Raw genomic sequence first — 12,172 nt, 5'->3', positions numbered from 1 at the left:
TCTCCAATATAAAGGAAGGAGAGAAAGAGCTCTGTGGATTCCAGAGTGACAGAGCCTGGCCTGGCTTCTGGGCAGCGTATGCAGAAGGCCCTAGTGAGAAGTGGTGACGTAGGGAATCTAGGAAGTTGAGACCAGAAGCAAAAGTTTTTCACAAAAGCATCACAGTGCTGCCAGACCTGAAGGGCCCTGCACAGGGGTCAATGTGTATGTCAACATATACCAGTGTGAGCAGATGGCTTGATGACTAGAGGGCCATACTGCCATGTGCTGGTGCATATAGAATTCCAGAACCTAGGCACAACTCAGAGTCAGGGGTCCCAAGAATAACTTAGGTTGAGTTTCCCTCCAGACTTATGGGATTGGGAGCTCAAAATGGAATTAACTCTGATTTATAAAGAGCAGTGATATTTCTTATCCATTGGAGTTGTGGAATGAGGTTTGTACCTCCAACACTGGCCTGGTATTCCCCAGGGCTACTGCTAGCACATATAGCATCTTTGTGAAAATTAGGAAACAGGCATTGCCTCTGGGCTAACCAGTTAAGGAAAGGCTCACTTTCCTCTGAGCTGGCAGTGTTGGGCCAGTACTTGGCATGAAAAGTAGAATGTGGGCAAGATTTTAGCTCCCTTTCATGCTTCTTATACCATACAACCTGCGCAATTATACATAGCAATCCTGAGGAGTCCCTGTCGCAATCCATCCTTCCCATCATCACCAGAGTTCTTGCTCTGAAGCACACATCAGACCATGGCACTCCCTAGCTTGAAACCTTTCAGTGGCTCCCCATCACTTAGATCTGCACTAACAGATACACTAGCCAGTAGTCACATGTGGCTCTTAAGCATTTGAAGTGTGACTAGTTCAAATTGAGATGCACTATAAATGTAAAATACATGCCAGATTTCAATGATTCAGTACTAAAAAAGAATGTAAAATATGTCATTAATAATTGTTTATATTGATTACATGTTGAAATGATATTTTTATATATTTGCTTAAATAAAATATAATATTAAAGTTGATATTGTCTGTTGCTTTTTTCTTTTTTTAATGTGGTTATCAGACAATTTAAAACTGCATATGTGGCTCACATTATTTTTTTTTCCTTCTAGTTTTATTGAGATATATTGGCATACAGATCTGTATAAGTTTAAGGTGTACAGCATGATTTGACTTACACACAGCATGAAATGATTACCACGATAAGTTTAGTGAGCATCCATCATCTCATATAGATGCAAAATAAAAGAAAAAGAAAACATTTTCCCTTGTGGTGAGAACTCTTAGGATTTACTCTCTTAACATACAGCAGTGTGAATTATCTTTATCATGTTGTACATTACATCCCTAGTACTTATTCATCTTATAACTGAAAGTTCGTACATTTGACCACCTTCATCCAATTCCCCCTACCCCCACCTCCCTCCTCTGGGAACCACAAATCTGATCTCTTTTTCTATGGGTTTGTTTGCTTGTTTGTTTTTGAAACATAATTGACCTACAACACTGTGTTAGTTCCTGGTACACAACATAGTGATTCGGTATTTCTATACATTTGAAAATGATCACCACTCACATTATATTTTTAATAGACAGTACTGGTCTAGGTAAAGTCCAAACTCCTGACTTTGACACAAAAGCACATCATATTCTCGTCTTTGCTTCTTCTATAGCCTTATATACCCTCCAGTCTTCCTCCTTTCTCCCCACCCCTCCAACACATGCATACACACACTCTTTCATCTGGCTTACAACCACTTTAAATACGTTTTCATTCCTTTTCCTATCTTTTGCTTTTGCACAAGCTTTTTCCTTTTCCTCAGATGCACTTGTCTCCCCTGGGTCTTAGGTTCCTCGTGTCTCAAATTTTAAGAGCCATAGATAATCTCTAGCATTCCTTCCAGGCCAGTGGTTCTGCAACTTGGCCTCAAAGTAGTACACAGTGGTATAGACAATTCAATAGTCATTGACATTTGCATTCAATGTAAGAAATAATAATATATACTGTGCACTAGAGGCCCACTGTGTTCCAGGCTCTGTTCCAATTGCTTTCCATACCACTTAACCTCATTAGCAGTCCTATGAGATGAGTACCATCATTATTCCTGTTTTACACATGGGGGAAACCAGGTTCAGAGAAGTTAAGTGATTTGCCAAGGATACTGGAGACTTCAGAGTTTCTGCTCTTAACATCTATACTGTGTTTGAGAAGCTGGGAATTGATAGCAATTTCATCTGAAGGAATCTACACAGTGAAAGAAATGATCAGGAAAAGATGACAAGCTGCCCAGATCTCTTATCCTGTTCTTGCTCTTTCAACATTCAGCTGCCTCATCCTTCTCTAACACTGGAAGACTGGTGTCTCTACCTGTCACTGTCTGACTTTCCTTCCAGGTTTATATTCCCACAGAACCTCAATCATGCAGGCCCAGGCTACAGCTCAGGATGGCTGCCCATGTACACCATTGGACGCTTCCTCTCTGCCCTTGCTCAGCTGTCCCAAGAGTCCAAACGGTCTGGTCAGAAGGGGATTCTCAATATTTTTCAGGCCCCTCTCTTTAGGTTCAGGGATTTCCCTGAATTCTCTGGAATTAGGTCGCCTCATCATAGGTAAACACAGAGGAAATGTGCAAAGAAAAGAGCAGAAGCACATTCATCTAATCGGGTCTCTCTTCAACACACACTCACACTCTTCTCACTCACACACACTTTTTAAAAAAATCATTCTAAAAACACCCTAACAGCAACATTAAAGAGGAGTTGTGGGAGAAATCATCTGAAGTGATTTAATAGAAAGGCTGTGCAATGTGTCAGACCTGGGTTCTGCTCCTGGCTTTGCTATGTGACCTTCAGGAAGATAACCTCTGTCTGAGTCTTCTGATAAACTGTTGAGCCCCCTCCATCCCTTCAATCCCCCACCATGTATCCAACCATCTAGCCCTCCTGCTTTGGATTCTTCCACAAACCCAGGCATTCAGCTTGCTTTTCTCTCCTTCAGGAGCTGTCAGCCTTTGCTCTTTGTCTTGAGGTTCAGCTTTCGCAGGATTGACTGAGATGTGGAATCCAGGCCTGCAGTCCCCGCTTCTTTGCTGCCCCCAGAGACAAGGGGCCATGGCCTGGCGCCTGGGAAACTTTTACTAATTTGATACTCATGATTTTCATTCAAAGGTTTTGCTGTCAGCCCCTTCAGGGAAACAGAGAGGGGTTAACAAAAATCACTAAAACTGGAATATTGACAAAATTTCCAGAATCTTAGAAAGTACTCCGAGTCCCTGTCCCTGTTGTTTTGTCCCTACGTCTCTTGCTAGATGCTTCCTTGAAGCCCCAGAAGCCTTCTGTTCAGTTTTATCTCTGAGGATAGAGCTCAGCAATCCTCTCATTTGTCGCTGACTAGCTGTGTGGTATTGAGCAGGTCATTTACCCTGAGCCTCAGGGGATGTAATATCTCCTACTAATATTTCCCCTTATGCTTTCTTCTTCTTTTGTTTTTCTTTTCTTTTTTTTTTTCTTTTTCTTCTTCTTTTTAATCTTTCTCTGTCTCATTGCTCCCCTCACCTGGAGCACTCTCCCCAACTCCCACCCAGGCTTTGTACTGCTGGCAGCTTAATCTTTAGGTCTCAGCTGAGGTAATGCCTCCTGAGACGGGCCTCCTCTGTATACCAAATCTAAAGTAGGCCCTCTGCTCATTACTTTCTCTTGATATTTCTTCTTCCTGTTAGTTATCACAATTTGAAATTATGTATTTACTTTTCTGCTTATTTATTATCTGTCTCATCCCTAGACTGGGAGCCTTAGGAAGGCTGGCACCGTATGCCTTGTTCCCTGTTTGGGTACCTGTATAGAGATGGTAGTTATTCATGCAAAACTACAGTGGCTGAACTCTGGGAGGGCATTTTGTATTACCTGTGCTTTCTCTGGTTCTCACAAGCAATCCAGTTGCATCAAGGCTTTTATTTTTAAAAAATTATAGGCGGAGAACAGAATCTACTGAAGACGTGGAGAGACTAAGGGAAGGGTCATATTTTCCTATCTCTCCCCTGCTTCTCTCCCAAGCCCTGTCCTCTGTTTTCCCCACACTCCAAATTCCTCTCTGTCTACTATCAGAATTGCTCTCTCTCCTCTACCTTTGCCTCAGTTTGATGCCCTCAGGAGACTTTCTTTTTCTGCAGGTAATTAAATTATGTATAAAAGGACATTACTGAGAAGGTTAAACAAAGCCTCCTTTGTTGCTTCCCCCGGCCCCCATCCCATTTTTCCCAACACCCACCAGAAGCTAATGGTATTATGAATTTAACGTGTAAAGTTTTGATTCAAGATTGTGGCCTTCCTGAGGACAATGACCACTCTTTCATCCTCCAGATCCTCTGCCCCAAGCACAGGGCTCAGAAAGTATTTGAGGAATGAAAGGAGAAGTGGACTTTCTGTTCTGTCTTGAACACTAATTATTGATTGACTTCCCAAGGAGGGGGAAGCTGTCCTGTGAGGGACACAAGGGCAGTGCCTACCCTTCAGGTACTTATGATCTGAATGAGGAGAGAAAAGAATGCATAAGATAGCATATTCTCCAGGTCAAATGAAGAAACCAACTAGCATTGTTGGAGTTCAGAGGAAAGACTACCCTGGAGGCCTCAGAGCTAAGGTAGGATTTAAGTTGGGTGTTAAAGAAAAGAAGGTCTTAATCAGAGAGTGAGTGGGGAGCACATTAGGAGAAGAAAGCAACCCAAGTGAATCTGTGAGGTAAGGAAAATAAATACCTCCCTGGGCACACCAGTGTCTAGTAGATTTCTTCCTGACATACCATCATCTACCATTAGCTGCCAGTCTGCAGCTGGAGTCCCCAGGGCAGCCTGTTATTCTAAAGCAGCTTCTCTGGTCACCTTTTGAGGATTTGTGAGTGCCATCTTACAGGTTACTAGTTTCATAAGTAGCCCTAAATTATATTATGGATATGTTATATGAATCCAATGGGTGTGCACTGAGGTATAAGATGGGCTGCTGCACTGGTAGGGCCTATACAGAAGTTTTCATAAGTATTACTTTACATTTTATTTAACAAACATATAGCATTTACTAGTGCTAGGCATTGTGCTAAGCACTTTAAAATATTAACTCATTAACAGATACCAACCTCATATTGACCTATGAGGTAAGTGCTATTATTATCCTCATTTCAGAGATGAGTAAACTGAGGCACAGAGAGGTTAAGTCACTTACGCATGGTCACACAGCTGATAAGCAGCAGAGCTGGGATTCAATCCTTTCTTTTTTTTTTCTTTTTTGGTTTTTATAACAGCTTTTTTGAGATATAACTCATGTGACATACAATTCACCCCTTTCCAGTGAATAATTCAGTGGTTTTCAGTTCATTCACCAGGTTGTACAACCACCACCTAACTTCTTCACCACCTCAAAAAGAGACCCTGTCCCCGTTAGCAATCACTCCCCATTCCCCGACCCCAGCCCCTGGCAACTGCTGATCTCTTTCTACCTCTTCTGGACATTTCACATAAATGGAACCACACACTGTTGTGGACTTTTGTGTCTGGCTTCTTTCACTCAGCATAAAGTTGTGTTTTTTTTTAACTGAAGTACAATTGATTTGCAATGTTTCAGGTGTACAGCAAAGTGATTCGGTTTTATATATATATATATGTATTCCTTTTTCAGATTCTTTTCCATTATAGGTTATTACAAGATATTGAATATAGTTCCCTGACAGTAGGGCCTTGTTAGCATAAAGTTTTTAAGGTTCATCCATATTGTAGCTTGTGCCATAAATCTTCATTCCTTTTTATGGCTGAACAACAGTCCATTGTACATAGGGACCACATTTTGTTTCTCTAGTCATCATGGACATTAGTTTTTCATAATCCTTGATTTGTCTATTTTTCTATACTAATCCACCTGTCTGTCCAATAGAACTTTCCAGTGTTGGAATGTTCTAGATCTGCACTAATGTGGGAGCCACCAGCTACATGTGGCTACTGAGCGCTTGAGATGTGGCTAGTGTGGCTGAAAAGCACCTTATTTAATTATACTTGAGTTTAATTACTTCAAATCCTGTGGGATGGATATAGCTGCAGAGGAGCTATGACAGATTGATCAGAATCGGAGGCTCGATTCACGAGTCACTCTGAGACTGTGCGGCCAAGAAAGGACACTCCAAGCAACCTGAAAAATAACCCCCCCAGCTCTAGGAAGTCTGCTCCCTGCACGGTCATGATGAAATACTGCACAGGGGTCTCGGCCCCTGGTCCAGCCAATCACAAAAGGGATCCAAATTCTGGAAGAAGTCACACATTGGCCCTAAGCAGAAGGCTGAAGCTACCTATCATGATGTTGCAATTGCTACAGACCTGAGTGGCTGAGGAGGAAGGGAAACAGAGGTAAAAAAACTGCTGGATTACTTATGCCTGACTCCAGGCCAGGCCCAGGAACAGTGGTGAGGAAATAGGAGGGCGTTCCCTTGTGTGATGAGTTATTTACATCCGCTCCCCCAACAGCAGCTGCCTGTGCTCCCACAGCACAGCAAGGGCTCCTTGGCCTGAGAACAAGGTTGGTGGAGCTGGGACTTCTCGTTCCTCAGAGACAAAGCGAACCCAGAACTGACCAAAGTGAGGCACAGATGTGCACCTGAGGCCAGCACAGGGGACAGTCACGGCTCAGAGAAGACAGAACAAGCCCCTCGGTATGAAGTGCCCAGGGAGCCTGGCAGCTCTTCAAGGGGATACCCATCTGCAATCCAAGATCCAAAGGTTTTTATGCAATTTGGCACTCAAGTTCACTTGGAGGCAAACCTGACCCACACCAGCGTGTGTGACTGTTACCGCTCTGATGCTAAAAGTCACTGAACGCGGGCTCTGACTCAGCCCTTGTCAACACCACATACCTAAAACCCAAAATTCTGAGTTCTGTAATGTACCCAGCCCCAAGGTTTTCAAGAAAGGGACTAGGCCAGTATCGGGTCCTCCCAGCTACATTCAAAGCTCTCCAAAAAGGGTTTATTTGTTTTCCTCAGGACAGCTCCTCCAGATACCAAGAAGGACTGCTGTTTCAATGGAAGGATTCGGGAAGGGGGTGTACTTCTAGGGTATCCTTGGCCTTCAGAGACTGCTGCAGGCAGACGCCACAGAGAAGAACACAGGTGGAGCGCCTGCATATCAACCCTGGAAGATGCACCTGCATGCCTCCCACAGGCCAGAGGAGGCATGGGAAGGCAATTCTTGGAACTCATAGGGTAGTGCTTCCAGGAACATCCGCCAATGCTAGGTTTACATGCAGGGTGGCTTTCTTTTCAGGATGATATGAATGATAAGCCTTGTGTTCTAAGTCAGGCCCCAGACACTCAATCTTCCTGAACTCCCATAAGGTGTACAGGATAAAAAGGATTTCACCTAAAAGGTATCAGTCACTAGATACAGTTCTTCATTCAACAAAAATATAAGGTATGTACACTGTGTGCCAGGTACCAGGGCAGTCCTAGGACACGGTGAGTCCTAGACCCTGCACTCACAGGAGTAGACAGATGGCAGAGGCCAGGAGCCATCATGGATGCAGTGAGAGCAGCAGCCGCACAGACAGTGCCCCCGCCCGGGGCCTGTGGGTGCAGGGTTTCCTCCCTGAGCCAGGACAGGGTGTGGAGGGGCATCATGGAGCCTGGATGTGGGTTACTGGCTTGCAATCTTCTCTCTCCGGAGCTTTACTCTGCTCACCTGTCTTTTCCTTGATCTCACAGAGCACAATGAAGAGAGCAGGCTTCATCCCATGGCAATTCAGAGCATGCTTTCTGGCCCGCGCCTCCTCCAGGCTCCGGTCGGTGATGGCCATGATCTGCTGCAGGACGCCGCCCGTATCGGGGCGCGGCAGGGTCCCAGGTGCGCGGCGCGGGGCGGGGGACGGCGGCGCGGGGCGTGGCGGGCGCTTAACCTGGAGCCGCCGAGCCTGGAGAGCTCGAGCTGACGTCATAGACAACTGCCCCCATCTGTGCGGCGCGCCCTCAATCAATTCTTAACCATTATGCTCTAGTGCCTCTCTCTATAAAAATCCTGGATGGATGGTTGAATTAAGATCCTTGAAGTCTAGAAGCTGCAAAGATAGTACCAAAAATTCACCCTGTTTCCCCTTATATTAGCATGTTACATAACTGTGGCCCTTGTGTCAAAATTAAGAAACCAACATTGTTACATTACTGTAAACTAAACTACAGAATTTATTTGTAATATACCAGTTTTTCCACTTATGTTCTTTTCTGTTCCAGGCTTCAATCCAGGCTACCATTTTGTATTTAGTTATCATGTCCTCTTAGTCCCCTCTGGTCTGTCAGTTTGTCATTCTCCTTGGTTCTCATGACCTTGACAGTTTTGAAGAGTACTGGACAGGTATTTTTGTAGAATGTCTCTCAATTTGGGTTTGCCTGATGTTTTCCTAATAAGTAGTTTCCTAATAAGACTGGTTTGGAGGAAGAACACCACCGAGGTGAAGTGCCCTTCTCATCTCATGGTATCAGGGAGGGCATGACATTCACATGACATCACTGGTGGTGTGAACTTTCATCACCTTTCTAGTTAGTGTCTACCAGATTTCTCCATCAGAAAGTTACTACGTTTCCATTTCTATACACATCTCTATTCTGTACACATACTGGTTAGAAGTGAGTTATTAAGTCCAGCCAAGAGTCGAGGGGGAGGGTGTTAAGCTCCACCACCTAGCGGAAGGGAATACATATATTATTTGGAATCATTCTGTATGAAAGATTTTTTCCCTTCTCCTCTATTTATTTATTTGTTAAATCATTTATTTTTATCAGTATGGACTCGTGTGTTTCATACTTTGGGTTTTTATTTGGATTATTATTGACTATTTTTAAAATATATATCCTTCCTGTACCTTTAAAAGGTTATTGGCTTGAAAATCCAGAATTCCTTATTGTGGATTTGTTTGAAGTAGGGACTATCTGAATTAAGTTTGAGGGAGTGTATGTGTGCATGCAGATGAGGAAATTAAGTGATGTTATGTAAATTGACCATGCTTATATAGTATGTGATGGAATCTCATACAGGAATGGTGTCTACAGAATCCTAATAGTAGGTCTCCATCCTCTGCTTAAGCACCTCTTGTGACATGAAGCTCATTACCTCATAAGACAGCTCTTTTGATGTTGAGTCTGCTCTACTCCTAGTGGGATTGCAGTCATCCAGGTAGTGGGATTGCAAGAGAGGAAGGGAAATGATGGCCATGGGAAGAGCAGAATATGACAGAGCAGTTGGCAAGAAAAGGGATTTGATTAGAGGAAGTGGTGACTGAGTCTAGGGTGAAGCAGCTAAAAACTGATGTGTCTCGGGACTTCCCTGGTGGCACAGTGGTTAAGAATCCGCCTGCCAATGCAGGGAACACAGGTTTGATCCCTGGGCCAGGAGGATCCCACATGCCGCGGAGGCACTAAGCCTGTGCACCACAGCTACTGAGCCTGTGCTCTAGAGCCCGTGAGCCACAACTACTGAGCCTGCATGCCACAACTACTGAAGCCCGTGAGCCTAGAGCCCGTGCTCCACAACAAGAGAAGCCACCTCAATGAGAAGCCCGCGCACCACAACGAAGAGTAGCCCCCGCTCGCTGCAACTAGAGAAAGCCTGCATGCAGCAACGAAGACCCAATGCAGCCAAAAATTAATTAATTAGTTAATTAATTTAAAAAAACTGATGTGTCTCCCTGGATTTCAGGGAAGTATTGGGTTGGCAAAAAAGTTCGTTCGGGTTTTCCATAATATCTTACTTTTTGGCCAACTAATAGTTGTCTACCAGGCTGACAAAATATATACAGAGAGAACTTATAGTGACTACTCCCCCACACCCCATGCCCATCTAGACCCTATTCTTCTCCCCCAGTGGGCAACCTTCAGTTATTGTATTACTCCTTTGCCCATCCCCAATACATCCATTCTTAGATATAAACTATATTCGTTAATTCAACAAATATTTCTTGAGCACCTACTATATATGCCACAGGAACTATTCTAGGTACCACAGATGAGTTGGAAGGGTAGTGTGTGCGTGCAAGTGTGTAGGAGGTGAAGCAAGCCCTTCTATTGCTCTCTTTTATTTGGATTAAATTATTTCTCATTCCTTCTATCCCTGATATGATTTTTAAAACTCTTTGAGATGTAATTCACGTGTCACATATCATACAATTCACCCATTTAAAGTATATGTACAGGCAACTCAAGGTGGCGGACGAGAGTGATACAGCAGTGAAGCCCCGGGCACCTCCAGTGCATTCCAGAAATGCAGCCAGAAATGCAATGGAAATGGCCAATGAGCACTGCAGCGGCTGCAAGAATGAGGAGGACAACAGCTACAACGAGGTGATTTGAGTCCAGCCAATGACACTGGAGCCAAAAAGAAGAAAAAGAAACAAAAAAAGTAGAAAGAAAAAGGCCGTGAGACAGATTCAGCCCAGGATGAGCCTGTTAAGATGAACTCTTTGCCAGCAGAGAGGATCCAGGAAATACAGAAGGCCACTGAACTTTTTTTGGTGGCTCAAGGGACCTGCAAAGACCATGGAGGAGGCTAGCAAGTGAAGCTACCAGTTCTGGGACACGCAGCCCGTCCCCAAACTGGGAGAAGTTGTGAACATGCACGGTCCTGTGGAGCCTGACAAAGACAACATCCGCCAAGAGCCCTACACCCTGCCCCAGGGCTTCACCTGGGATGCCTTGGATCAAGGGGACCGTGGTGTGCTGAAAGAACTATACATCCTCCTGAACAAGAATTATGTGGAAGGTGATGACAACATGTTCCAATTTGATTATTCCCCAGAATTTCTTCGGTGGGCTCTCCGGCCGCCTGGCTGGCTCCCCCAGTGGCACTGTGGTGTTTTAGTGGTCTCAAGTCAGAAACTGGTTGGATTCATCATCGCCATCCCAGAAAACATCCGTATCTATGACACAGAGAAGAAGATGCTAGAGATCAACTTCTTGTGTGTCCATAAGAAGCTGCACTCCAAGAGGGTGGCTCCAGTCCTGATGCGTGAGATAACCCAGAGGGTTCACCTGGAGGACATCTTCCAAGCTGTTTACACTGCTGGGATGGTATTACCAAAGCCTGTTGGCACCTGCAGGTACTAGCATCGGTCCCTAAACCCACGGAAGCTGATTGAAGTGAAGTTCTCCCACTTGAGCAGAAATATGACCATGCAACGCACCATGAAGTTCTACCAACTGCCAGAGATTCCCAAGACAGCTGGGCCACAACCAATGGGAAAAAAGGACATTCCAATAGTGCACCGGCTCCTCACCTGGTACCTGAAGCAGTTTCACCACATGCCAGTCAAGAGCCAGGAGGAGGTGGAACATTGGTTCTACCTCCAGGAGAATATCACTGACACTTTTGTGGTGGAGAGTGCAAATGGTGAGGTGACAGATGAGTGGAGCTTTTATACACTTCTGTCTACCATCATAAACCACCCGACCCACAAGAGTCTAAAGGCTGCTTATACTTTCTACAATATTCATGCCCAGACCCCTCCTCTAGACCTCATGAGCAATGCCCTCGTTCTCACCAACATGAAAGGGTTTGACATGTTCAATGCAGTGGATCTCATGGAGAACAAAACCTTCCTGAAGAAGCTCAAGTTCAGCATAGGGGACAGCAACCTACGGTATTATCCTAACAATTGGAAGTGCCCAGCATGGGGGCAGAGAAGGTTGGGCTGGTGTTACAGTAACCAGTTGCCAGTGAGATTCTGTATAAAGCCACTGAGAATTCAAACCAGGAAATGGAGCCCCACCACTTGTTGGTCCAATTTTCACAAACGTGAGAATCTCTGGCAAGGGGAGCAGAACTGAACTGGCTTTACAAACCACCACTGAATTTGACGATTGTTTTGCAGTGGCATAGGCTGTGTGATGTCACCTCTGGCCATGTCTCTGGTCTCCCTGTTTTTTAATTAATCACATCATTATGCAGCCGTGATCAAGGGAATGTAACTGCTGAAAACTAGCTCATGATTGGCATATTATGGAGTTAATGGGTTAATAATAAAAGTATATATATATATATATATATATATATATATATATATATATAAAGTGTATGTACAGTTCAATGGTTTTTAGTATATTCACAGATATGTGTAAACATCACAGTTAATTTTAAAACCTTTTCATCACATCAAG

The 12,172-nt window shown here is 44.2% G+C and overlaps 1 pseudogene; it reads left to right on the top strand.

The window, feature by feature from the left end:
- Positions 1-10,342: 10,342 nt before the first annotated feature.
- LOC116747885 lies at positions 10,343-11,836 on the top strand (annotated as a pseudogene).
- Positions 11,837-12,172: the final 336 nt, after the last annotated feature.

Source organism: Phocoena sinus, chromosome X, assembly GCF_008692025.1.
Source record: "Phocoena sinus isolate mPhoSin1 chromosome X, mPhoSin1.pri, whole genome shotgun sequence".
Classification (NCBI taxonomy): Eukaryota; Metazoa; Chordata; class Mammalia; order Artiodactyla; family Phocoenidae; genus Phocoena; species Phocoena sinus.
This window is presented reverse-complemented; position numbering and strand designations above follow the sequence as displayed.